This window comes from Capra hircus, chromosome 7, assembly GCF_001704415.2.
Source record: "Capra hircus breed San Clemente chromosome 7, ASM170441v1, whole genome shotgun sequence".
NCBI lineage: Eukaryota > Metazoa > Chordata > Mammalia > Artiodactyla > Bovidae > Capra > Capra hircus.
In genome coordinates, this window is record NC_030814.1 from 88,567,905 (window position 1) to 88,591,176 (window position 23,272).

At 45.9% G+C, this 23,272-nt stretch overlaps 1 long non-coding RNA gene across 3 annotated transcripts in view; it reads left to right on the forward strand.

Annotated features, from left to right (window-relative positions):
* LOC108636385 overlaps nucleotides 1-23,272 on the forward strand; it is a 78,322-nt gene that overhangs the window by 10,026 nt on the left and 45,024 nt on the right. Inside the window, exon 3 of one of the 3 annotated variants that reach the window (XR_001918328.1) lies at nucleotides 20,174-20,357. The exons of the other annotated variants lie outside the window; for them this stretch is intronic. This is a non-coding gene — a long non-coding RNA (uncharacterized LOC108636385). Of the gene's footprint in view, nucleotides 1-20,173; nucleotides 20,358-23,272 lie in introns of those variants that run through there. 3 annotated transcript variants of the gene reach the window in all.

A 23,272-nucleotide genomic window follows, 5' to 3' on the forward strand; every position in this document is an offset into this window, starting at 1 on the left:
CACACGTCTTTGCGAGGAACTTGATGTTCCCTCGACCTTCACCCCAATCTGCGCCAGCTTTGCCTCAAGCCTCTATGTGTTAGGCACTATGCCCCACGGTTTACATCTTTTTCAGTCTCCTTGCAAACTTGGTCAAATAAGTGATACAATTCATTTGTTTCAAATATGGAAGCCAAGACTCAGAGATTAGATTACTTTCAGAGCTAAAATGTAGCAAGGCAGAGTGGCAGCCCAAGGTCTTTGAAGCTCTTGCCTGTTATCAGAAACTTAGGCTGCGCCTTCTCTGATAGCTCAGTGATAAAGAATTCGCCTGCCAATGAAGCAGATGTGGGTTCTATCCCTGATCTGGGACGAGCCCACATGCAGCAGAGCAACTCAGCCCATGCACCACACTCCTGAGCCTGTGCGCCGCAGCTGCTGAAGCCCTGGAGAGTAGCCCCTGCTCGCTGCAACTAGAGAAGAGCCCACACAGCACCGAAGACCCAGGACAGACCCCCCAAAATAAATAAAATTATTCTTTTCTAAAGTTAGACTGGCCGCCTACAGGTAGAAGATGAATTATATTTGCATACACGTGTCTGTAATACACTTCTGTTTCCATATTTTATTTGACCTGAACTGTTGGCACACACTGGTAAAATCTGCCTTTATTACTGTTGGCCTTACGTGCATTATTATGTGTGCCAGTTGATGCAGGGTAGTTCAGTAGTTTATCTGAAGAACCTTAACCTCCATAAATTGGAAAGTGTGATTTCAGGAATCTGAAGTCTTCCTCTGCACCTGGGAGGTTTTGTGACCTGTTTGAGGAGGAACAAACTGACAAACTCCAAGCGTAAATCTGTCTCAGCCTAGTTCTAGTAAAACTGACACAACCTCAGTCTGAATTGTTGTCAAGATCAGCTGTTTTATAAACCAGAGTCACTAATAAGTACCTGCTGATATCTGAATGTTTTAAAATATTACAGTTAAAACTGTGGTCAGTGAAAGAAAAGCTGTCCTTTTTCCCATGGGACTGCTTTAGGGCACTTATTCTCAGGCCACTCAGGACACCCTTGAGGGCACATGAATTCTGGATGTTTCAAACTGATAGACTTGTACAGGAGTCTCAGAAATCATGGGCACTAGCTTGAGGTTGTGGAGTACTTTTTCTGTGTCCTCTTTTTAAAAAAAATTTTACTGAAGTATAGTTGATTAAAAATGTTGTGTTAGTTTCTTCTGTACAGCAAAATGGGTTATACATAGATATATCCAGTTATACATATCTATATTATTTTTCATCTTCTTTTCCATTTATGGTTTATCATGGGATATTGAATATAGTTTCCTGTGCTATATGGTAGGCCCTTGTTATTTGTGTATTCTGTGTATATTAATAATCGTTTGCATCTGCTAATCCCAATTCCCAGTCCTTCCCTTACCAGTGCCCTGCCCCCTTGGCAGCCACAGTCTGTTCCCTATATCTGTGAGTCTTTCTGCTCCATAGATATGTTCATTTGTGTTGTATTTTAGAATCCGCATGTAAATGATACTGTATATTATTTGTCCTTCTCTTTCTGACTTATTTCACTTAGTATGATAATCTCTACGTTTATCCACGTTGTTGCAAACAGCATTATTTTATTCTTTATGACTAATACTCCATTGTATATACATGGTACATCTTCTTTGTCCATCCTAATGTCAATGGACAGTTAGGTCGTTTTCACGTCTTGGCTATTGTGAATAGTGCTGCTATGAACATAGGGGTGCGTGTATTGTTTTGAATTACACTTTCGTCTGGATATATGCCAAGGAAAGGAATTGCTGGATCATGTGACAATTCTATTTTTAGTTTTTAGAGAAACCCGCATACTATTTTCCATAGTGTTTGCACTAATTTACATTCCCACCAACAGATCGGAGGGTTCCCTTTTCTCTACACCCTCTCCAGCATTTGTTATTTGTAGATATTTTTAATGATGGCCATTCTGACCAGTGTACCTCATTGTAGTTTTGATTTATATTTGTCTAATAATTAGCGACGATAAGTATGCTTTCTTTGGAGAAATATCTATTTAGGTCTTTTGCCCACTTTTCAGTTGGGTTGTTTGGGGTTTTTTTGTTATTGAGTTGTATGAGTTGTTTGTATATTTTGGAAATTAAGCTGTTGTTGGTCATGTCATTTGCAAATATTTTCTTCCAGTCCATAGGTCACCTTTTTGTTTTGTCTGTTATTTCCTTTGCTGTGCAAAAGCTTATGTTTGATTAGGATTCATTTGTTTATTTTTGCTTATTTCCATTGCCTTGGGAGACCGACCCAAGAAAACATTGGTATGATTTATGTCAGACAGTGTTTTGCCTGTGTTCTTTTCGAGGAATTTTATGGTGTGATGTCTTCTTTATGGTGTTGTGTCTTCTTTTTAAGAAACAGCTTTATTGAAATATATTTCTCATACTGCGCAATTCACCCATTTAAAATGTACAGTTCAGTGGTTTTTAGGATGTTCATGGAATTGTGCATTCATCACCAAAGTCAACTTAAAACATTTTTCATTACCCCTAAAAAAAACTCTGTACCCCTAATTATTGCCTCCCCAGTCTCCCCATTTCCCCCAGCCCCTGAAAACCACTAATCTACTTTCTGTCCCTATAGATTAGCCTATCCTGGATCATATGAATAAAACCATACAGTATGGGGTCTTTTGCGTCTGGCTTCTTGCACTTTAGCTTGATGTTTTCAAGGTTCATCCACATTGTAGCATATGTCAGCATTCCATTCCTGTTCATTGCCAAATAATATTCTATTGTATGGGGATACCACATTTTATTTATTCATTCATCATTTGGTGGATGTTAGGGTTACTTTTATTTTGCGACTATTACAACTAATACTGCAGTGAGCATTTTTGTGTACAGGTTTTGTGTGGACTGTGTTTCGTGACTCTGTAAGCTGTAGTGACCAAGTCCTGTTTTTAAAAATATGATAAAGGAAAAGAACTAAGTTGACATTGTTTGAAATTTAAAGGGGCAGTTTCTTCGTGTCGATGTAGAATTGCATTCAAAAAGATTATCTAACGCCAGGTTAAAATCAAAAGATATTAGATCTAATTCTTCTCTTGATACTCTAATATATCTCTTGAGTTTTCTAAGTGGTATCTTGTAATATTCTTTTAAAAAACACAAGAAAGAAATATACATTGGTCCTTAGGTCTTACTTGAAACAATGTAGAATTAGTTTACTTGAGGGGTTATGCAAGTACTTTTTTCCAGATGTATTTGGTAGATGAGTGGGGGAAGCGGAGGCATGGGCCCCAGAGAGGAGCAAGGCAGGAGGGAAATCTCAGCTCCCCCAGGGCCCACCCCTGTGGCCACAGGCGCTGGCCAGTCATTCTTGGTGTGCCTGTTGCTTGCTCGCTGGGTGTTGTGCTTCACAGCTGAGTGCTTCTGTGTCCAGTTTCACTCTGCTTCTGACTCACAAAGCTCTGGAGTTGAGCTGTTGGTTTTTAGTAAAAGCAGGTGTTAGAAAGAATATGCTGAAGGGTGAATCAGCCCCTAAGGGTCTTTGATAGACCTGGTCCTAAAAAACACTTCCTGTCTGTCTGTTGTGCGTGTTTTGGTTTTTTTTTTTTTGAACACCAGTTAACTGTTTTCAGTTTAACTGTGTTTTCCTTCCTGAAATCTTGAAGTGAGACTAGTCCTTGTGATTTATTCAATGCATTGTTTTCAGGGAGTTCTTTTACTTGTCAAGTCTGGGTTGGAGGTAGAGGTGGGGTTTTTTTTTTTGTTTTTTTTTCCCCTTCCCTTGGGTAATAGAGGTAGTATTGGGGAGCATTTTAACTGAATTCTAACTTCAGATGAGTCAGCAAGAATTTTTATGTATTATTTAATGCCTGGTAGGGAGGAGACATCATAAGAGAAGAGACAGTTGCCCTCAAGGATCCCACAGTCTGGTTGGAGAGTCAAAACTTTGTTCCTATCTGTTAACATGCAATACTTACACCAGTGAGTGCCCAGAAAAGCCCATGTTGGGGAGACTTCGTGCTGCCTGCCCCTGGGCTTAGGTTGACTCTGGTAGGAGAGAAGAAAGTGGGTGGTAGCCCAAAGTGCGCAGATATGAGGAGGAGCGGGAGTGTCGGAAGGAGTCAGAGGGACCATACCTGGTACACTGGGCTGACCGGATTTTGGTGATAGTGGGATTTGATGATCAAGCCAGGGAGTTTGACTTAATATCACAAAGGGTAGGAAGTAAAGACTTTTGAACAGGAAGACAAGCTTACTATATAAAAGGGGGACATTTATTTCCATTTTGCACCTGAGAAAAGCAGTGTTTTTCAAACGTTGTCTTCTCAAATGACTCTCCAGAATCACACGGCTGATGGAGGTTGGATCTGCCAGACCCCAGAGTTCACACACACACACACACACACACACACACACACACACACACTTGCGTCCACACAGGCCTGCGTTATCTGCAGAGCACAGGCTGGCCTCCAGTTCACGAAGGCTTCCCCCAGCTCTGACCTCGTGTGACCCTCTGAATCTATACATGGCTGCCCTTGTTTGTGTCACTCCCTGGGCTGAACCAACTCACTTGCCAGCCTGTCTGAGGCCCTGGGGAAACAGGGACAGGAACCTAGCCAGGCCTTCATGGTCTGCACAGCAACAGCCCAGGCAAGTTCCCAGAGCTGCAGAGACTGACAGGGGAATTTTGGAGGTAGAGGTCCCCAGGCATGTCTTCCCTCCACGGTGGGAGCCACAGGGCTGATCGAGATCTGGGCAGGATGACAGCACAGCTGCAACCGTAACACAAGTTGACTCTTGCTGCTACCTTAATCCTCCAGCGCAGGCCAGAGAATGTGAGGACGCGTGCCGAAGTTTTCCATTCATTCCTTTGTTTATTCCTTCATAAAGTTTTCAGCAAATAGCTAAGCACCTTAAAGGTGTCAGCCTCTGAGCTTACAGCAGTAAACAAAACAACCTGCCTTCGTGGTGCTTGCAGTCTGCTTCTGGAGGCAGGCAGTGCCCTTTTTTGTTGTTGTTGTTAATTTTATATATTTGTTGTTGGCTGTGCTGGGTGTTCACTGCTGTGCGGGCTTTTCTCTAGTTGCTGAGAGTGGAGGCTACACTCTCGTTGCGTTGCGAGGGTTCCTCATCGCGGTGGCTTCTCTCGTTGTGGAGCACCACTCTAGGTCGCGGGGGCTCAGTGGTGGCGGTTCCTGGGCTCTAGAGCACAGGCTCGGTAGTTGTGGCGCACAGGCTTAGTTGCTCCATGGCGTGTAGGGTCTTCCCAGACTAGGGATCAAACCTGTGTCTCCTGCACTGGCTGGTGAACCCTTTGCCACTGAGCCACCAGGGAAGCTCCGACAGGCAGTGCTTTATGCAATGTTTGGGAGCAGTAGATGCTGTGGGGAAGAGTCAAGCACGGAAAGGGTTTAGAGTGACAGGATAGTCCAGGAACACTTCTTTAACGGGGTCTTTGAGCAGAAGTCTAGGTGAAGTCAGGGAGCAAGCGAAGTGAATGTCTGTGTTCCAGGCAGAGGGAACAGTAAATTCATAGCCCTGAGTCGGGATTGTTTGCGGAACAGGAAGGAGGCCAGTGCACCAGAGAGCCCTCTCCTCCTGCCAGGGAGGAGAGGCAGCAGCGGGAGGAGGGGCCTCGCAGGGCACTGAGGGAGGGTAGGATCTTGCTCTCCTCCCAGCTCTAAGGTGTGGTTGAAGCACTGTTCCTGGTTGGTTGTCCTCGATCTCAGAATTCTGTTTAGACCCTTCCCTTGCAGTATTAGCCACTATTATTAGTTCTGTTGTCTGCAACTATCAGTCCTGATACAGAGCTTTGCCAGGAGAGGGAAGACCAACTACGGTCTGAACTCAATATTGACCAGCTTTGTCGTGAAATAAAATTTGCTTTTAAGGTTAGAAAGGGTGTACTTGAATATTAGATTAAAAGGTTTAAGTTTTGATTGGAGGGGCTCCACCTTAACACAAATGGGAATCCTAGTTCTGTCTTCCTCTTAATCTCCCGGCGGAGGACCTAAGTTGGCCAACTTTGCTTAACCTTTCTGGTGTCATCCATAGAATTTGGCTCGTCCTGGGATTCTTGCCCACAGGGAAGCAAGGAGGGGAAAAAATAACTTATTGAGGGTCTTTCCCCTTCTTGGAGGTCTCTGATTCAGTGGACACATTCTGCAAAATGTGCTTCAGGGGACTAGGGTTATACCTTAAGCGACGTCCAGGGAGTTGTGATTTTTATTTGTATTTTGAAGCCCCTCTTCCCTTTTTTTTTTTTTTTTTTTTGCTTTGAAATGATTTTACAGGTGTCCTTTATAAAGTAACTCTGAATGTCACAGTGGGGAACAGCATGGAAAACACGCGACCCCGAGAGCCAGAGCCGCCCTTTCTGACTGTGTGGCTCTGGGCATGTCTCCTAACTTTCCTGTTCCTCCACAGCTTCCTGCGAACGGCAGGGAAAATGTCAGCTACCTCAGAGGAGCCTCAGAAGATGAATGTGATGATGCATCCAGCATGGGCCTGGCCCAGAGTAAGACCTCAGTGAATGTCAGCTATGACGACGGTTTAGGCCAGGGAGGTTGAGTGACTTGCTTAAGGTCATGTGGAGAGTTAGGAGCAAAGCTGGAAACAGGCGCCATGGCTCATGGGGTCCCAGGCCAGTGCTTTCTCCCCAGGATTCACTTTGGTGTCCAAGAGAAAACGGTAATATCCAGGAACAATTCTGAGTCTAATCCTCTGCAGCTGGTACTGGCTGTTGTAGGGGATTGAGGCACAAGGCCTTCTCAACACACGGGACCCTCAGCCTTGGGCGTTAGGAGCCCCTCATAGAAGGGCATCCGTGGTAACAGATGCTGGGAGCCTCCTTTGTTTTCTGAGGGCTGGGGACAGTGTGCTTCCAGTGTCCTCTTCCCCATTCCCCACCAGACCAGACCAGACCTGCACCACCCTTGCCCTCTCCCCGGGGTGACACAGACTAAACCTGGAGTGTGGAGGGGCCTGAGCAAACGCGCAGGGGGCAGGTGGACACTCTAGAACTCTCTGTCCTGAGCAAAGCTGGGCCCTTACTCCTACAGCAGGACCCTATACCTCAGGCCTGCAAAGTGGGTGTGGGAGGAGTCTCCTAAGACCCTCTGGGAAAAGAAGCCTGACTTGCCCTATGGGGCAGGGATGGCAGATGCCCTTTCCAGCTGCCCTGGTCACCCTGCAGCCCGAGGACTGCTCCCACTGCTCTTAGATACACAGTTGTGGCCCTTGCTCCTAAAAAAGTAATTTTAACATCTACCCAAGTGGGTCTTCCCAGGATACGCACAGCTCTTGAAATTTTGCTTCAGCTAGTATAGCACAGTGGAGAAGCCCACAGTCGGTCAGGCCGGGCTTGAATCCCAGGTGTGCTTCTTTGCGTGTGTACACAGGTGAGTGGAGGTGTACTTGGGAAATTGTTCAGCTTCTTCACCTCTCACTTTCTACATCTGTAAAATGGGAACTAAGAATGCCTACCTCACAGATTTGCAGCTTGAATTAAATGAAATAGCCTGCGTGAACTGTTAGCGTGTGCATGGCCCATGGTAGCTATTTTTATCATCCTTGTCAAGCAGGTCGGTAGACTCCACCAGTCTGTGGGTGGAAACAGCTTTCATGTGTGGTTCAGTCTGTTGTAGGCTGTACATCAGGAGCCGGGAATGACTGAGCCAGCTGTACTGTTATTTGTAGTCACTGCTGGTATCCAAGGCGGGTAATTCAGTTTCTGCTGGTGTGTAATGCCATGCCATTTAATTCCCTGTTTCTCTTCTGTTTAGTTCATTGTTCTTAAAAGAAAAAATAGTTCCATAGCTAAAATGTATTGAGGGTTTTATAACTAAAAGTTTCATGCATATTATCTTCTTTAATTCCCGTAACAACCGAATGAAGAACCAGGGGTTAAATGATGCCTAAGGCTACTCTGCTGTCATGCAGCAGAGCCAGGCCTCGTAGGTCCAGTTTGAGAGTCCATGCTCAGCCCTGTACCGCCTCCCTAAACAGGGCAGTGGTTGACCTTGGTGGCCTTGAGGAGTCAGGTAGTCTGGTCTGTCCCCTCCCTGTGTGTCACAGAGAGGAGAATGAGAGTCTGTCTTATTGTAGAAGCTTCCCTGAGAACACTGTGACGTTTCCTTTGGTAGCCATTTCAGGGTCTGCAGGGGCAGTGGCTTCTCTCTTAGGCCCCTTGCAGTGTCCTCTTGAGGCCAGTTGTCCATCCTTGAGGGTCGTTCTGTCGAGGGTGTGCTCTGTGGTCAGGTGGACACGCTGACAGTGAGAGTGGCGTTCCCCTGGCATGCTGAGGCTGGGACCTTCTGCCCCTCTGACCATGGTGCTTGGCATCCAGTGCAAATGTGGCCACTCTTCATCCCTGTCTGCCCTCCAGCCAAGCTGCTTGACCACAGCTGACGCCTTCCTCACAGGTCTGTAGGACTTCTGGCTCTGAGAGCAGAGAAAGTGGCCTGTGGGCCCGCTGGATCTCTTGAGGAGATGAGAGGCCGTGATTAGCGTGGCCTGCAGTCCCTGGGTTGACCCAGGTCGTGGTGGATCTGCTCCAGCCACAGCAGCCCCTCCAGGGCTACCCAAGGTGCCTTGAGGCCTGAGAGCTAGCATCTACCCTGGGGGACTCTTGGTTCAGCAAGCAGTTATTGAGCACCTATTTTGTGTCTCCAGAGCCCATGTGAAAGAGACATCAGGTGTCAGTTGGTGTAGGGCTGTGTCCAGCCCAGCGGGCAGGGCCTCTGGTGGCCACCAGGGAGCACCACCGCTCTCAGAAGGACCCGAGGCTGGCAGAGGAGCCAGGTTGGCTGTGTTGCTGTTTATCTGAGCAGCTTCCATGACAACCAGAAGATAATTACCTGAGGTCAAGTAAATCCTGGAGCAAGATTAGGGTGTTTGGATAGGGTGGGGCCTGCACTGTGATTTGGAGACCCTTAAGTGACCAGAATCTTTTGGATGGTATATTCAATATGTTTAACTAGTTTGTTAATTAATTAATGCCCCACTGTATTCCAGAAAGGATTCAGAGTGACTTTCCATTCAGTAGGTTTCTTAGAGGGAAGAAGGTATCCTAAGCTTGCTCTGAGCTAAATGTTAGGGTTTAGACCTCCCAGGGGTCATTTACCAGCTTAGCTCCATGCTCCCAGGGCTGGCTCCCTGGAAAGCACAGCCTTTGCTGCCAAAACTGGTTTGCAGCATTTCTGTGCTCACCTCCTGGTTCCTTTGCAACAAGTGGCCCTGATGTCTTCCTGCCTTGAAGCAAACCACGTGACTTAAGAGAAGCAAATCTGACCTCAATTACCAGGTGCAAATATCAGTCACTGGGAGTAACCAGGAGGCCAGTGTCCCTGGTCGTTTTGGTCTCTGGCGTTAAACATTAAGAGTGCACTGTTCAGGGTGTGATAAAGGCTGTCTCTCACAGTTTATGGTTTCCAGTAAACCAAAGGACTTCAAGGAAGGACCAGGGGCAAGGGAGAGACTCAAGGCCTGGCCCACCGCTGAGCTGGCAGAGCAGTTTCTGCAGGAGCAGAGGGGCAGGAGGGAGGCCACAGCTTCTCAAGGCTGTTTCTGTGGCAGAGCCAGAGAGACATGCTGCCAAGCCACGTGAGGCAGGGCCAGTTGCTATACCCAGCCAGGCAGCTCCGTGCACTCTCAGGGTGGTGATATGGGAAAGGAAGATGTCTGTTCTCGGTGTGCTGGACACTGCGCTTCCTTCCTGCTGGATGCCAGCCCAGCTGGGAGCCCTGAGCATGTTCCTCTGTCAGTCTGAGCAGTGAGCATCTGGAGCCACTCTCACAGAAACCTGGAGGAGCATTCTCAGCATCTGGAGCCTGCAGATACATGGGCCCAAGATTCCTCAGCCTCTGGTCACAAGGACGCTGTAAGCAGGCAGCATGTCCCACCTTGGCCTAGGAAGTAACTGAAGTCCCCCTCCCGGCCTCTGGTGCCATAAAGGAGACTCGTCTCAGTTTCTCTGGCACACCTACTCCAACAGCTAAGAGAGAAGATATACATCAAATTAAATCAAAATACAGTAAGAGTTGCATGCATTCATTTGACAGATATTTCACGAACACCCTGCTAAATGGCACGTACTTTGCCAGGTGCCAGGCATACAGTTATGAACAAGGTTCCTGCTCATATGGACCTTAGAGTCTAGTGGTGGAGATAGAAAATAATTAAAATAAACACATAAATAAAGTGTCAACACAGTAAATGCTATATAGCAAATTAAAATAACTGATGTGTAATCAAGTGACTGAGTGACTGCTTTGGATCAGGAGTCAGAGGCAGCCTCTGAAGAAGTGGCATTTACGAGATTCCTGAAAAAGAAGAAGACTGAGGAAGGAGCAGGTGAGCAGCCGTAAGGTCACCTGTCCTGCCTGCTGTTGGTGCAGGAGAGGCAGGGTGACAGGAGGAGAGGAACAATGCTCTGGAACATATAATGTGGTTGATTTGATGCCTTGGGATTTGTGACACTTCTCTTTTCTGAATTATTTCTTAAACATTCTTTCATTCAGTATCCTTTGTGTGCCTGGCATTCTGCTGAGTGGTGATAAACCAATGTGAGTATGTCAAGGTCCCTCAAGAGGTTTTCAGTCTGTTGGGAGAGTTAGGCCAGGAAACAGGACAGTATAGTATGTACTGTGAGGCGATCAAAGAGGGTTAGTGGGAGCAGACAGAGGGCTTCCCAGCCCCTTTGGGTGTTGAGAGGAGGAGAGATGTTCAGTAAGGCTTCCTGAAGGCAGTGACATCTGGGAGGGTCTTAGAGGATGAGGTGAGATTAGTCAGGAGAAGACAGAGTGTATGTTCCAGGCAGAGAGGATGGCCTGTGCAAAGGCTTGGAGGGAGAGAAGGAGCAGAGAGACAAGAATGTTCTGCTCTGTAGCCTATACCAGACACTCAAGAGTAGCTTGTAGAGTTAAGACAGATTCCTCAGGGGCCACGTCAGCAGCAGGCAAAGGCTTAAGGAAAGGATTCTGGGGTTCAAGAGCTCAGACCACTCTCTGGACCTCCTTGCCTACTGGGAGTCATCTCATGAGAGGACTAACTCACTCCAAGCAGACACTCCCCAAATCAGAATATAAGATTCCCTTAAACCAGGCACATAGATGCGAGCATGCATGAACATCCATGTGAACAAATTTGACTACTTCATTTTTGGAGGAAAGAGGGTACTGAAATAAAACCTATTAATCTATGGGTAAGAACAAGATTTGCATTTAGGGTAGGAATACCTCTTCACATCCTTAGAAGTCTCACTAGGCTTTCTGGAAAGTCTCACTAGGCTGTAAAATTGCAAAGGTGCTGTTGTTATGTCCCAGTATGTGCTTAATTTGATCATAAACTAAGATAATCCCATGTCCACTTCAGCCTGATAGGGAACATACAGCTTTCTCCCATCCTTTCCTCTTGCCTTTTCCCCTTATTTTGTTTCTCTCTCTCTTCCCCAGCCCCCAGAGCCCCTGGTTATCTTTGGTATGTACTTATTGCACCCTCAAAGTCCTGTAAGAGTGATAATAGCAGTTTATTACTTGTAAGACACCTCAATCTTCCGTGACCTATTAAAATTCAGAAAGCAAGCAGTAAATTAAAAAGGCAGCCAGAAAGAGAGCAAGTGAGAGAGAGACAGAACCAAAGTTCAGAATGAATTAACATTTATTGAGGACTTATGGACTTACTATGTTCAAGGCCTTCTGCTAAGCTCATCACATTCTCTGTTTTATTTAATCTTTCCAAAAGCTCTTCCATTTGTGCCTCCAGATCTGTGCTCCACCATCTCCACCTGCTCTGTGCCGTGGAAGACTGACCTGTATGCACTGCATCACCGTCTGCCTTGCCTCTGACTGCTGGCTAGGTTTGGCTAATAGGGAGTACTGGCCAGAGATCGGTGGACACAGGAAAACTAGATCAAGAATTTATTTCCCTGGTTTGCCATCGATTCACTGCAGGCCAGTTGGATCCTCCACTGAATCCTGCAGCTCCAGTCAGACACCTGTTCAGACAGCAGCCTTCCCTGGGCTCGTTTACCTCTTCCCTTCCTTCGCATCTTCAGGCTAGAAGTAGTAGCAGCTCCCCATTGTCGCCAGCCCTAAAGTGCTTCACTAACCGTTGTTGATTTCCTTAAACCCGTCCAATGAGTGTGCCATCTGTTTCCTCCAGGACTCTGACGGTACGATAAACTTTTTGAGGGAAGCACAGTTCAGTTCAGTTGCTCAGCCATGTCCAACTCTTTTCGACCCCATGGACTGTAGCAGCCAGGCTTCCCAGTTCATCATCAGCTCCTACAGCTTACTCAAACTCATTTCCATCGAGTCGGTGATGCCATCCAACCATCGAGTCGGTGATGTCATCCAGCCAAGAGGGAAGCACAGTATTATCCCGTTGTAAGATAAGGTACCTGAGGTTAAGAGAAATTTAATAACTTGTTCAAGAACACACAGCGGGCAAATGGTAGAAAGAGCACCCAAATCCAGGTGTTCCTGCTACATGAGACTAAACACACATATGTTCAGTCATATGTCACGTTGCTTCCCAGGACTAAACACCACCTCCCCCAAACTCCACTAAATATCAGTTTGCTCTTGTATTTTGTTTCCTAATCCACAGCTATTTAAAAAGAGTAGAAATTATAAGTCAGTGCTAAAAGCAGCCTTTCAGTTAAATAGTGAGAAGTGATGGTGACAGTTTGAGATGGAGAAAAGGCATAATTGCTATTAAAAATAGGCCTAAAAGCGTAAGAAGCTTTCAGAGTCCGCAGTTGGCTGTGTCTTCTCCATGTTTTGCAGGATGGTAGTGCTGACACTATAGTCCACTGGAGCCCAAAGTAAAATTTCTCAATTGGCCAGAAGAGTTAAGCTGGGGTTGCCCAATTCTCTCTCACGCCATTCCTTATTATAGTGGCCAGTTTTCATGCTTGGTTTGTGACACTCCAAGCAAAGGGGCAGAGGTTCTTTTTAGTTCTGAAACTGCTGATTCAGTTTGCATGAGGATATTACTTTTTAAGGAACTTTCAAAAACACCTAAAATTTAATTGTAGCCATAGCTGAGTTAGAGAACCCCTGGGTGTACAATTTTCTCCACCTCTGGTATTTATAGAATATGACATCATTTGGGTTTGGAGGGAGACTCTGGGGAGAAAGGCCAGGAGACACTCAGCAGGTGGAAGGGCCTTTACCTTGGGATTCTTATTGATGGGCAGTTGTATGGGAAGTTGTCATAAAGACTGTCAGCTCCTGAGTGTCCTCGTGATGGCTTGTCTGGCCAACAAGATCTTAGCATGAGAAGACTATAAGAAGACTTCTTTACATTTATTTAAAGTAAAGTTGACCTTCTAAAAACACTTTACGTTTGCATTTCTTTTGAGAATTATTTTTCTTCTTTTCAGCCATATCATGAGGCATGTGGGATTTTAGTTCTCTTCACCTGTATGTTAGAAATTGCTAGTTGTTTTCCAGTTTCAATCCCCTCCCCCTTTCTTAGTAACAAATCCAATTCTTTAGCTGAGCCCTTTGCCACATGACTGCAAGCCTGTGTTTCCTTGAAGCTTGGTATGGCCATGTGACTGAGCTCTGGCCAGTGAGATGCAATCATTGTGTGGGATTTCTAATAAGTCCCCTTGAAAGGAGAAGAGTGTACTGTTCTACCCACCCTCCCTTTCTCCATCCTACCTCCATAAATGAGGGCATGTTGACTAGAGCTCTAGCAACCAGCATGGGCTGAGAGCCGCACCCTAAGAATGGGGCAGAATGAACAAGATGCCTGTCTCTAACGACTCCTGGAGTTACCATCCTAACCCTGAACTGACTCTGAACTTCTTTTTTTTTTTAATGTAAGAGTGAAATAAACTTACATCTTGTTTAAGCCCCTATTGTTTTCTGTTACATGTAATTGGACAAAATTCTAATCGATACAAAATGCTTGTTTTTTTGTCTGAGCCATATTTTTATTAGCTTTTTTTTTAACATATGAATGATATTTCTTCTCTGTAAATGCTGTGAATATTCACCCTATTTTTGCTTGCCTTTTGATTTTGTTTGTGTTTTGTTTTTAAAGAACAGGTGTTTATTTTTAATGTTGTAAAAAGTTAACAGACTTTTAAAATGCTGATTGCATTTGTGTTTAAAGTCCTTCTCCATTCAGATCGGATAACATTCACCGATATTTTTTCTAGTTGCTTTTTTTTAAACAGTTTCACTGTTTATATTTAGCATTTTAGTCCATTGGTAAGTGCTGCTGGTGAGTTGTGACTCTTCCATAGGTCATAAGTTTCTATCCCCAGCTACCCTCCTAGCTGTGGGACAGAAGCCAGCATCACTTCTCATTTACACCACCTGGCTTGGCCCAAGCCTCTGCACTCAGGCCAGCACACTCAGCACACATCCCCTCTCCATCTCCTTCCTCCACTCACTCCGCCTCTGCAGGTCATGTACTCACTACCCAGGATAGCACTCTGGGCTTCTTCTGGAACTTCTGTCTTTGCCACCCTGCATTCAGCTCTATTCCTGATCATCTCCAATTCCTGTTTACCTAGACCAGGCCATTGACATTGACAGACCTCCCCAATATCCCAGAAGCTTTTTGTTATATTTTCCTCTGGATAAGAAATATGAAGAATTTTTATATATATTTTCCAGGAGGACATGGAGCTTTTTAAATTGCAATTTTGTTTTAAGAGAGATGATATGTGTTTATCACCTTAAAAACTGGAAAATACAGAAAAGCACCAAAATAAGTAAAAATAAAAGCCTGATTCTCTCTCTTTATAGTACTTGGTAAAAACATAAAGTAAAAAAGTGAAAGCCCTCCACCCTGAGGAATAACCTTTATCAGCAGCTGATGTATCTCCTTCCAGACCTACGTGTGTAAGCACGTGTAGAAGATATGTATATGCACACTTCTGTTCTTGAAAACTGGATCACGCAGTATATTTGTTCAGCACCAGGCTTCTTACAAATGGCAGTATAATGTAAACCTCGTTCTAAGACAGTACAGAGAGGCCTGCTACATTCTTTTTAAAGGCTGCATAGTACATTATTTTATTGTGTGGATGTACCATTTTTTATCTTCCTTCCTACAGATGAACATGGAGTTTTCTAATGTCATGCTAATATATATAAGGCTACTATAAACATCCTCATCATTATATTTTCATGCATTTGTCCTAGCATTTCTGTCAGATTTCTAAAATTGGGATTGTTAAAGAGTATATACATAGTAAATTATACACGCTGCCAGTTTCTTCATGTCAAAGTCTTGTAGCAGTAAATGCACTGTCCTTTTAAATGGTCCTTTCACCACCATGTTCCCTCCCTACTGGTTCGTTCCTCCCTCTGTTGCTAGATAACATTTATAAAATTCATATTTTATCATGCTTCCCATATTTGAAAGACCTCAGTGGCTCCTCCTTGCCAACAAGTCAGAGTCCAGACACTGAGGATTCATCCAGGATCCGTCTCAGTTTGGATCCTCTGGGTAGCCAAGATGGAATTCAGAGTGCAGGAGATTACATGGGGGCTGGAGGGTAATGCCTATGAAAGATAAAAGGAGGACTTCCCTGGTGGTCCAATGGTTAAGAGTCTGCCTGTCAGTGCAGGGTACATGGTTCCATGTCTGGTCCTGGAAGATTCCACATGCAACTAAGCCCACGTGCCGCAACTACTGAGCTAGTGCTCTCGAGCCTGTGCTCTGCGACAAGAGAAGCCACTGTACTGAGAAGCCCGCACACCGCAACTAGCAAATAGCCCCTGCCAACCGCAGCTAGAGAACGCCCACAGCAGCACTGAAGACCCAGTGTGGCCAAAATAAATAAATTAATTGAATTCTTTTAAATAAATAAAGGGCAGGCAGCAGGAGTAGGCCAGGAGAAGGCAGCCTCCAGAGGGGAGCCCAGCAGCTGAGGCCGACCTCCTGGGGAGGGAGGGGGGAGGCAGCAGCGTTGGGCAGCAAGACCCTCTGGCTGTAACGCAGCTTTGCCAACCTCTCAGTCGGCTCACTGGGAAGCTCCAGCACAAAGATTGCCCGTTAGAGGAGTACCACTAGGAGCAGAAATGGACAGGCCCTAACACCCCTGCCATAATCTGCTCCTGGCTGGGAACTTCCTAGGAGGCAGTGGGGCCTTGACTTGAATGGTTGGTGTGGAAGATGCTGAAGCTGCAGGTGGCCGCTCCACACAGCAGGTCCTCTGAATGGCACTTATCCACGGCCATCATGAGCTGCAGCCTGCCTTTTATTTTCTCATTCCCTGCCCCCAGACCTCAGGCTCTGGCGCCGCTGGCCTAACTACATGATCTACCCCATGCAACCAACTGTCCATACCACTCCCTCCCCACACCCTAAGCTTTGTTCTCTCAGTTCTTTCTGCTTGGAATGTCACTCCTTCCCAGCTATACCCATCAAAATCCTAGTATGTTTTCGAAGCCTGACTTAAATGTCGCCTCTCTAGGTCACCTTCCGGGACCCCACCATGCAGAACTAGTTGCTCCTCAAAATCCTAGTATGTTTTCGAAGCCTAACTTAAATGTCGCCTCTCTAGGTCACCTTCCGGGACCCCACCATGCAGAACAAGTTGCTCCTTGCGCCTGAGGCGCCATTTGTAGGTTAGTGCTTCCCAGGTCGGATTATTCCTAGCTACTCTTTTCTCAGATTCTTGTCCCTCAAACTTAAAAACCTAGCACAGTGTAGGTATACAATAAATGTTTACTGAACTGTTTTCCTGCTCCTCTCAAAATGCCCAGAAATTGCATAACTCCAGCTCCTAGAATGGTAGGACACAAAGTCAGTGGTCAATAAATGTTTGCAGAATTATCCGGGATCTCATGTGGGTGAGGCAAAGTGGGCTGAAGGGTGCTGGGGAGAGGTTGTTTACTGTTGTTAAGGATCACTTGGTTTGGTACCAAGTCAGAGTTTTAAGCCTAGAGCATGTCTTTGTCTGTTTATATTTTCCTCTGTGATTTGGAAAGACCCCAAAGGTTTTGTGTGTGTGTGTGTGTTTTTAAGTCATTATTTTATTGCCTCTGGTCAACAGATGGGAACTTTTGGGGGGCTTCCCTTTTTCAAACACATTTTTATGTGTTGGGATTTTGCATTTCTTCATCAGTCATTCTCTTTATGGATATAAGAAGAGCCATTAGGGTACCTGGCATGAGATCTCCAGTTATTTTCTAACTGAGTATATTTAGAGAGTGGAGGGAATTGGGAGGCATAGAAATATTTTTCCTCTTCCTCTTTCCCACACCCACCGGTTAAAGAAGTTCCCTGGGAGGGGACCTGTGGGAAGTGGCGGAGGGTTTTCAGGGTGGACATAGTAGGACTGACATTAGGGCTTGGTGTGGGGGTAAGGGTGAGTGGAGAGAGCAGAGAGGAAGAGCTGCTGACCCCGACTCTTCAGCCCCCTTTTCATGTCCCTTGGCCACTGTCCCTCAGCTGAGGGAGGTTAGGGCTGGGGTGGCCATGCTCTCCCTCCTCTCTTCAACCGCTCCAAGCTGTGAGGCCTGAGCAGAAACACGAGGGTTTTCTGTCAAGGTGGGATGGTCCTGCGCCTCTGCATTCTGTCCAGGGTGTTCAGTGCAAGTGGAGGTAGGGTCCTGGACTGAGGCCTCAGCTGCTGGTGCTTGCTTGGCAGTGGTTAGGAATGCTTAGAGGCTTTGTGTTATCAGAAAGCCGCTCCAAGGCCGAGGTTCTTATCTCTAGGTTCACAGGCTCATCTTCGTGGGCTGTGAACCCATTCTCTCCCCCTCAAATGGTATTTTACTGTGTATTTGGAGGAGACATAGCTCTCATCAGATTCTTTTTTACTGGAAAAGTCTGTGATCCAAACAATATTCTAGCCCAAAGAAGAATAGCCTTTCTAATTTAAAATAACAACAAAAAAAGGAGATGTTTTTCTGTAAAGGCTGGATTCTAGTTGGATTGCCAACCGGGCGATCCCAGGGTGATTCTAGAAAGAAGCCCAGACTGTCACCTTCACCCTGTGAATGTCCCTCAGGAACTTTTCATTTCCCCTGTAATCAAAATCTGTGGTTTAGGGACCAGGACCTTATGGGTTCTGTTGGTAGAGATCCAGAGAGCTGAACCCCTGAGAGTTGTGCCAAGTAGTCTGATGCCCACCTCCAGGGAGACCAACCCAGAAGCAGAGCAGACCCTGCAGGTGTGTGGAGGGGAACAAGGGAGCCATGTTGACTCTGGTGGGCACAGAATGTTTATGAGAATAGAGTGTTCCCAGGCTTTTAAACGAATTCCAGCATAACCATGCTAAAATCCCCTAAAAACCTGAATTCTGGGCAGATTCTGGTCTCCATATTAGGGAAACAGTTCTGATGCTGCAAAAGCACAGAGCTTTAATATGACAGCCTCTGCAATTTTGACAACCCCTCTACTTTAATTTTTTAAGTCCTGGCCACAATTATAAATAGGGAACCATATCTGTTGAGACTTCCCAGGAATTACATAAACAGTTTTTGGATGGTTATATTTTTACACGACAGTTTCTGAAAACACTGGGAAAAAATCCCACTTATTTAACAGCATATGCCTGAGCCAGCCCTGGGAGTCCCTGGGAGGCCTTGCTGCAGAATCACTTCCTCCTGGCTGCAGCGGGGGCAGGGCCCTGGCGTGATCACGAAGCTCGCTGACCACGCTGACCACGCGGAGAAGGACTAGCAGGGCACGGTGGGAGGGGCAAGGAGGCCTCAGATTGCTCCTCAGGACAGCTGCTGTATCTTATCACCAGCAAAGAGTAGGGACCCAGGATGTAGCAGCCATAACTTTTCTGAAGGCTTGGCCTTTTGTGAAGGAGCATATGCTTCAGATGCCTTCCTCCCCCTTGAGGACTGCTGTGATCATAGAAACAGGGTTCCTGGGTCTCTAAGTCACAGTGAGAATCTTCCCTTCTTTCAAAGGCCTTAACAGCCTCAGTGGCCTTGGAGGTGTCTTGAACCTGAGGGACTGAGCTTCATCTGAGAAATTCCTATGTCTCTTTTGACAACGCCTGCCTCTCCAGTAGTAGCCTTCAAGAAGCCATATAGACAGAAAAGCCGATATTCTGCACTGGTGGGAGCAGCTGAAAGGATAGCAGGAAGGCCTCTTGCCTCAGTGTCAATCTCTCCACCTCAGGTTTCAACTGTACTTCAATTTTGCCCTTAGAAATACGCTTTCAGTTAAGCATTCTCCTTCCTGAGGTGTTGTTTTGAAAATGCAGTTAGCTAAAGACGCATATAAGTCATTAGTGTAATTTAACTTTATACTGTAAACTAACTTTATCTTTAAATAGAGGGCTTGGTCCAGTGGGTCTCAGCATTTTTTAAGTCACACACCTCTTTCAGAACCTAAGGAAATAGATGGACCATTCCCTCAGGAAAACTCATGAACATCCAGGATTTTGTATACCACTTGTGGATTTCAAGGAGCCCTTTGACCTTACCCTGGAGTTGTGAGTTCTTATGAGAGGATGGTAAATGGGAGAAGGTAGTGGTGATGGGTAGGAACCAGAACAAACAAGGAAATTGGGTGCTGCTGCTGTGATCACTTTGCGGTTTTCCCCAAGACCTGTCGTGTGAATACGTCAGAAATGAAGTCTGTCACCTGGCTAGTGCTTCTGTGGGTAGTGATGCTGGGGACCTGTGCACCACATCTCTGAGCTCCCAAGACCATGTGTGTGTATCTCCATGAAGCTGCATAAGGAGAAAACTACCCTGGGGATGCTGGAGCTGCCTTTCTCCTGGAGGAGCCTTGTGTCCCTCTGGTGGCCCAAGGTCCTGTTGGCACCAGCCTGATACCTGATACCACCCTGATAGGGGCCACCAGCCTGCTACCACCACCCCCCAGCAGAAGAGGTGGTGGCTTGGTCATTCTGGACTACGTACTCATAACCTTGAGTCTGAGATCTCTTTTATTTTCTTTGGGGAAGTCAGCTTTATGAGGCAGCTTGTGATTCTCTGGGTATTGTTCTGTTCAAACTGGGGGAAACATGGGGGAAGTTTTTGGATCTAGACTTCATCTGAAAGCCTCGCAGGGGATTTTGGAAGTGATGCAGCATAGTGAAACAAGCATGCGATCATTTGTAGTCCCATGCTTGTGATGCGAAGCTCCTTCTGTTTGTGGTGACTCGAGGAGGGGAGAATTCCCCCACTGCGAGCCAGCTGGACAAGTGTCAACTCTGCTCTCTCTGCAGGTTCCAGCATGGAGGAGGAGGAGCAGGGCATGGACTAGGGGAAGCCGCCGGGGTTTGCGGGGCTGGACCCAGTTTAACACACGTGAAAGGGGGTGGTCCTTCTCTTGAGCCAGTCAGCCAGGGTTCCCCTACCCCCACAGAGCCATTCTCAGACCTGGCACAGCACCCTATCCAAACTGGACACCAACACCTGCTTGTTGAACTGATCAGAGACTCGCCTCTCACCTACATCACATCCTAGAATGAAGCACAGGCTTTGCATGTCACACTCAAGTGGGCACACCCTCATGGACAAATGCAGTCTTTCCCCTACTCAGTCAGACTTTGTCCTTTCAATTCTTTGTATTTTTAAACATTAGCTTTTTGTGATTATTTCTGTATTTGCTGGATTTATTGACATTAAAATAAATATTTCTTTTTTAAAAGAATTTAGTTATTTTTATGTTTATTTTATTTATTTTTGACTGTGCTGGATCTTTGCTCCTCCATGGGCTTACTCTAGTTATGGTGAGTGGGGGCTACTCTCTATTGCATTGCCTGGACTTCTCATTGCACTGGCTTCTCTTATTATGGCTCCCAGGCTCTAGAGCACAGGCTTGGTGGTTGTGGCCCTTGACCTTACTTGCTCCTGGCATGTGGGATCCTCCTGGATCAGGGATCGAATCCACGTCTCCTGCATTGACAGGTGGATTCTTTACTACTGAGCCACTAGGGAAGCCCCTAAAACAAAGGTTTATTAAACAGTGTACAAAAAACAATAGTCATAGATGAAAAAATAGGTAAATTGAACTTTCATGGTCTTTGGTTCATCCGAAGAAACCATTAAAAGAATGAAAAGGCAGACCACAGGCTGATACTTTCAGTAACATACCTGACAGAGGACTTGCAGTCAGAATATATGAAGAACGCCTGTAGGTCAATAAGAAAAAGACAGGCAAAATCAGCAAAAGCCTTGAGCAAGAACATGTTTAAAGTGGATATCTAAATAGTATTTTGCAAGTTAGAACTTATAACACTGTATATCCACCCTAAAGGACCAAAACCTTAAAGACTGATAATACCAGATATTGGCAAATCCTCGTGTGTTGCTGGGCTTGCCTGGTGGCTCAGCCGGTAAAGAATCCTCCTGCAATGCGGGAGACCTGGGTTTGATCCCTGAGTTGGGAAGATCCCCTGGAGAAGGGAAAGGCTACCCACTCCAGTTCTGCCCTGGAGAATTCGTGGACTATACGATCCACGGGATCCCAAAGAGTCGCACACGACTGGGCGACTTTCACTTTCAGGTGTTTGTGATAGGAGTATAAGTTTGAGCGTTTGGAAATTTGGAAAACTATTTAGCAGTATCTACCAAAGCTGAGATTACACTCATTCCATAAACTATCAGTTCCCCTCCTAAGTATGTACTCAGTAGGAATGAGTGTGTATATCCTCCAGTGTTTATAGTGTTCTTATTCATCAACTGGAAACAGCCCAAGTGGCCATCAGCAACAAAATGGATAAGTAAATTGTGTCATATGCATACAGTGGAATACACCACAGCGATTGGAAAAAGAACAAACTATGCTGGCACATAGCAATACAGATGAATCTCAGGCATGTTGAGTAAAAGAAGCCAGACACCGAAAAAGTACACATTGTACGATCCTGTGCTCCTGGAGGATAGGACCACACCTTTTATCTCTGAAAGTAAATATTTGTTGACAGAGTGAGTAAAGGAAGACGTGGCTTTTACTCTCGGAGATGTTTTCAGAGTAACGTGTGTGTGTGTGTGTTAAGGTGAAATTAGTTTGGGATGCAGTTAACAAATGCTCGGTTTGCTGTAAAATGAAGCAGAAAACATGCTAAAAAAAAAAAAAGAAGAAGAAAAAGCAGAAATGAATCCATTTTACCTTAATGGGGAAGGGAATGACAAGGGGGCTGTGGGATTCAGGAAGAGGCATTCACCGGTGCTCAGGGGATGAGGAGGGCTTCCTGAAAGGAACAGTATTGAGCAGAACTTTGACAGAGATTGAGATGACAACAAGCAGAGAAGGCCTGAGAAGGACACCCCAGGCTTAGGGAATGGCACATCCAGGCGGTTCTCAGGCTTTAGCACATGTCAGAATCATCTTGGAGGACTTTTGAAAACACAGGCAGCTGGGCCCCACCCAGAGATCTTGGTTCTGTAGCTCTGGAGTAGGACCTGAGAATTTGCATTTCCAACAATTTCCAGCTGATGCTGATGCTGCTGGTCGGAGAACCACACTTTGGGACCCACTGGCTGGTCCAGGTAGTTGCATCTTACATGAGTCACATTCACTTACTTAGGTAAGTGAAGTGCAAGATGGGAGGGTGTTTTTAGGCAGGTAAAGTGGGCCGTAGCCTGGAGGCCTTGGGCTGCGTCTGAGCTTAGACCTAATCCTATAGACTTAATTTAGAGCCATGTGGATAGATGCGTGTTGTATCTGATTTCCAGGGTGTCCCCATACAGGATCTAGATTCCTTCAGCCTTAAGGCTTAAGTCTTAAGCTTAAGGCTGTACAGTTGTGCAAGTGATAAAATGCATACTGAGTTTGGCCTTGTAGAGACAAGCCCTGCACAAAGCACACCTTCAGAGGGCACACAGTTTACACTGATGGGCCAGCAAGGATTGAAGAAAGGCATTATTTTAAGTATGCAACATCAGGGGTATTTGTAGCCATGTAACACATGCACGCAGGGGCTTCCCAGGTGGCTCAGTGGTAAAAAAAAATCCACCTGCCAATGCAGGAGCTGCAAGAGACATGGGTTCAATCCCTGGGTTGGGAAGATCCCCTGAAGGAGAAAATGGCACCCTGCGCCAGTGTTCTTGCCTGGAGAATCCCGTGGACAGAGAAGGCTGGTGGGCTACAGTCCATGGAGTTGCAGAGAGCTGGACATGACTGAGCACACAGAAGCAACAACATATACTGTGGGAATGGCAGGTGGAAACGAACCTGCTGACCTGACCATTCAGGCAAAAGCAGCAGTTTTACTTTAAAGAAGAGATCATTGCTTTGCATGTTTCTTTCTCATGGCCCACAGCCCTCCCACATTCCCCAGGACAAGGATGTTACACCATACACCCAGTCCGTTTCTGTC